At 51.4% G+C, this 5,000-nt stretch overlaps 1 non-coding gene across 1 annotated transcript in view; it reads right to left on the bottom strand.

Moving 5' to 3' along the window:
- Positions 1–892, bottom strand: part of LOC126444926 (small subunit ribosomal RNA) — a 1,909-nt gene extending 1,017 nt beyond the window's left edge. The window contains exon 1 of the ribosomal RNA XR_007582847.1: positions 1–892. This exon is cut by the window's left edge and continues 1,017 nt beyond it. This is a non-coding gene — a ribosomal RNA (small subunit ribosomal RNA).
- Positions 893–5,000: the final 4,108 nt, after the last annotated feature.

Raw genomic sequence — 5,000 nt, 5'->3', positions numbered from 1 at the left:
ACAGTATTCAGGCGGGCTTGCCTGCTTTAAGCACTCTAATTTGTTCAAAGTAAACGTGCCGGCCCACCGAGACACTCAATAAAGAGCACCCTGGTAGGATTTCAACGGGGTCCGCCTCGGGACGCACGAGCACGCACGAGGCGGTCGCACGCCTTCGGCTCGCCCCACCGGCAGGACGTCCCACGATACATGCCAGTTAAACACCGACGGGCGGTGAACCAACAGCGTGGGACACAAATCCAACTACGAGCTTTTTAACCGCAACAACTTTAATATACGCTATTGGAGCTGGAATTACCGCGGCTGCTGGCACCAGACTTGCCCTCCAATAGATACTCGTTAAAGGATTTAAAGTGTACTCATTCCGATTACGGGGCCTCGGATGAGTCCCGTATCGTTATTTTTCGTCACTACCTCCCCGTGCCGGGAGTGGGTAATTTGCGCGCCTGCTGCCTTCCTTGGATGTGGTAGCCGTTTCTCAGGCTCCCTCTCCGGAATCGAACCCTGATTCCCCGTTACCCGTTACAACCATGGTAGGCGCAGAACCTACCATCGACAGTTGATAAGGCAGACATTTGAAAGATGCGTCGCCGGTACGAGGACCGTGCGATCAGCCCAAAGTTATTCAGAGTCACCAAGGCAAACGGACCGGACGAGCCGACCGATTGGTTTTGATCTAATAAAAGCGTCCCTTCCATCTCTGGTCGGGACTCTGTTTGCATGTATTAGCTCTAGAATTACCACAGTTATCCAAGTAACGTGGGTACGATCTAAGGAACCATAACTGATTTAATGAGCCATTCGCGGTTTCACCTTAATGCGGCTTGTACTGAGACATGCATGGCTTAATCTTTGAGACAAGCATATGACTACTGGCAGGATCAACCAGGGAGCTGCGTCAACTAGAGCTGAGCAGCCGGCCGCCCGGGAGTGTGTCCCGGGGGCCCGCGCGAACACGCAAGCGTCCGCTCAATTATTCTGCAAACAGGAGGAGGCTGAGCTCCCCTGCACAACACACCTCGAAACCCTCTCAGGTCCCGGCGGCGCGCAGCGCCGTCCTAAGTACTTGGTCGGGTTCGAGAGAGGCGCAATCGCCCGGAGTTAGGCGAGTAGACGCTTTAGGTGCGACCACCCGTGCTCCCAACTGAGCTTGCCGCTGCCGACAGAGGCCCGGGAGCGTGCTGTCGTGGCATTGCCGGCGGGAGACAACACGCGCCACCTACGGTGACCGGCAGCTCCAACGCCAGCGCCACAGAAGGACAAAAGCCCCACTTGGGTGCCGAAGCGAACTCTCCCAGCACAGCGCACGCGCCAACACGTCCGCACAGCTGCGATACAAACCACCTGCGAGAACCGCTGGGGCGACCGAGCAGCAGACGGCGTCGCGGCGCCGAGCGCCGGGCGGCGGCGCATCCTCAGCGCACACAGTCCTCAATCGGACCAGCACACTGCAGATGGCCACCGCGCTTCGCACCGGGCCCGCGAGGACCTACTTTGGCCGCAAGGCGCCGCGAGCAGGGGGCGCCGGCGCGCAGCTGCGCCGCCTGCCGCGTCCGTCGGCCGGCGCGCCTGCCACTGGCCGCCCCCACCAGCCGGCTGTAGCGCGTGCGCCCACGCACCGCGCTGCCAGCACGCCGGGCGGCCCCCCCTCACCGGCCGGGGACGGTCCCACCCAGCCACCGCCGCGTATCGCCTCACACCCAGATCCCCTTTCGCGTTCGTGGGCATGGTGGGTCCCCTTTCACGTTCGTGGGCATGGTGGGTATCCCTGAAACAACCGGTTAATAGCTCGACCGATCGTCGCCAACACTGATTCACCTCTAGCGAGAACAACCGCACCACAACGGGTTACCTGTTGTTCATTTGCGTAACGTCACCAGCAAACGTAGACGTCCATCGCCATTTGCAACGAGTATTGCATGCCTGTGTCAGGTGTCACAACACACTACGTCTGCCCACATAGACGCAACAACATGTGCACGCCTCGAGAACACGTGGAAGGTAGCCCCCGTACGTATGCGGTGTCCATTGCGCGAACGACTGTCAGCCGGCCTCTGCAGGATGTCGCAGATGTGGAACGCGGTGCAACATGCTATCACGGTGTGTGAGAAGAGACGACTACGTCCGAATACACGCTCCACTACATCAACAGACTGCTCATGCTGATCGCCATCCAGGGCGTCCGTTCCTCCCACACGTCTGAATGGCGTACCACACTGCAATCCAGCTCTTATAGGGAGACGACACGTAGCTGCGTGCACAATATTTGGACTGTATGGTCTGCCGTTGCTAGGCGCAGTCGTCGTACGGTCACACATGTGCCACGATGTATCATTCAGTACATACGGACCAATGTGCAGTACAGTTTGTGGGTTTTGCGTACATCGGCGGACAGGTGACAGGCCGTACCACAACGTAGGCTGAGTACGTCGGCATGCGAAGGGCATTGAACATGCAAACTTCTCAACGACCAGCTTGCGAAGGCAGGGGGGAAGGGGGGGGGGCATGTACGTCCTGCTGCTATCCACATTACAGTGTATAGCAGGAGCATGTGGAAAGTCAGCAACACCTGCAAGGTGTTTAACATGACGCGATACACAGGGGACCGGGCAGTGCGAATAGCGAACTATATTGCGAGGGTTGCGGTTAGGCAACACTACACTAATTTAACGAGTTGCATAACAATTACAGAGCAGGTTCAGCGACAACGTGCGTCAGGTTAAGGCGCAATATAGGTTAGGTTGAGGCACAATATAGGTTAGGTTAAGGCACAACATGGGTTACGTTAAGGCACAAATTGGGTTACGTTAAGGCACAACATGGGTTACGTTAAGGCACAACATGGGTTACGTTAAGGCACAAATTAGGTTACGTTAAGGCACAAATTAGGTTACGTTAAGGCACAAATTAGGTTACGTTAAGGCACAAATTAGGTTACGTTAAGGCACAAATTAGGTTACGTTAAGGCACAAATTAGGTTACGTTAAGGCACAAATTAGGTTACGTTAAGGCACAAATTAGGTTACGTTAAGGCACAAATTAGGTTACGTTAAGGCACAAATTAGGTTACGTTAAGGCACAAATTAGGTTACGTTAAGGCACAAATTAGGTTACGTTAAGGCACAAATTAGGTTACGTTAAGGCACAAATTAGGTTACGTTAAGGCACAAATTAGGTTACGTTAAGGCACAAATTAGGTTACGTTAAGGTACAATATGGGTTAGGTTAAGGTACAATATGGGTTAGGTTAAGGTACAATATGGGTTAGGTTAAGGTACAATATGGGTTAGGTTAAGGTACAATATGGGTTAGGTTAAGGCACAACGTAGGTTAGGTTAAGGCACAACGTAGGTTAGGTTAAGGCACAACGTAGGTTAGGTTAAGGCACAACATAGGTTAGGTTAAGGCACAACATAGGTTAGGTTAAGGCACAACATAGGTTAGGTTAAGGCACAACATAGGTTAGGTTAAGGCACAACATAGGTTAGGTTAAGGCACAACATAGGTTAGGTTAAGGCACAACATAGGTTAGGTTAAGGCACAACATAGGTTAGGTTAAGGCACAACATAGGTTAGGTTAAGGCACAACATAGGTTAGGTTAAGGCACAACATAGGTTAGGTTAAGGCACAACGTAGGTTAGGTTAAGGCACAACGTAGGTTAGGTTAAGGCACAACGTAGGTTAGGTTAAGGCACAACGTAGGTTAGGTTAAGGCACAACGTAGGTTAGGTTAAGGCACAACGTAGGTTAGGTTAAGGCACAACGTAGGTTAGGTTAAGGCACAACGTAGGTTAGGTTAAGGCACAACGTAGGTTAGGTTAAGGCACAACGTAGGTTAGGTTAAGGCACAACGTAGGTTAGGTTAAGGCACAACGTAGGTTAGGTTAAGGCACAACATAGGTTAGGTTAAGGCACAACATAGGTTAGGTTAAGGCACAACATAGGTTAGGTTAAGGCACAACATAGGTTAGGTTAAGGCACAACATAGGTTAGGTTAAGGCACAACATAGGTTAGGTTAAGGCACAACATAGGTTAGGTTAAGGCACAACATAGGTTAGGTTAAGGCACAACATAGGTTAGGTTAAGGCACAACGTAGGTTAGGTTAAGGCACAACGTAGGTTAGGTTAAGGCACAACGTAGGTTAGGTTAAGGCACAACGTAGGTTAGGTTAAGGCACAACGTAGGTTAGGTTAAGGCACAACGTAGGTTAGGTTAAGGCACAACGTAGGTTAGGTTAAGGTACAACGTAGGTTAGGTTAAGGTACAACGTAGGTTAGGTTAAGGTACAACGTAGGTTAGGTTAAGGTACAACGTAGGTTAGGTTAAGGTACAACGTAGGTTAGGTTAAGGTACAACGTAGGTTAGGTTAAGGTACAACGTAGGTTAGGTGAAGGCGCAATGTAGGTTAGGTTAAGGTACGATATACCTTAGGTTAAGGTACAATATCGCTTAGGTTAAGGTACAATATAGCTTAGGTTAAGGTACACGTTGTAGGGAAAGGTGTATTTTGGGGGGGGAGGGGGCGGCAGGTTCGTTGATAGTGATTATCGTAAGTGCATGCCTGCGGGATCATCCGATTTGTCACGTCAGGATGCACTTGTGGCTCATGACAGGCGGCGCTCCGATTCCAAGGTTGTGGCAGATCTGTGTCTTTCATTCCTGCCATTGTTTGTGTACTGTGACAGGAGGCAGTATTGTGATGTTGGGTGCACCCCTGTGTAGGACATGTGTGGGTGTTCGTGGCTTAGCTGAGCAATGGCGGATGTCGGAAGGGTGGGATATTCTGTTTTCTGGGTGGACCTCCCGGTCTGGTTATGATAGTGTGGATTGTGTAATGTGGCGGAGAGGATGCACCGGATGTTCTTCCATGCTGGTGGTTAGATATTGTGTGTGTGCCTGTTAGAGGCAGAGAGTAGTGTGTGATAGTGTCTGGCTGACGTGTGGTTCTCATTGTGTGCAGAGTCTTTCAGCATGTATAGGGACGGTTGTATATATTA

Source organism: Schistocerca serialis, unplaced genomic scaffold (genome assembly GCF_023864345.2).
Source record: "Schistocerca serialis cubense isolate TAMUIC-IGC-003099 unplaced genomic scaffold, iqSchSeri2.2 HiC_scaffold_314, whole genome shotgun sequence".
Classification (NCBI taxonomy): Eukaryota; Metazoa; Arthropoda; class Insecta; order Orthoptera; family Acrididae; genus Schistocerca; species Schistocerca serialis.
This window is presented reverse-complemented; position numbering and strand designations above follow the sequence as displayed.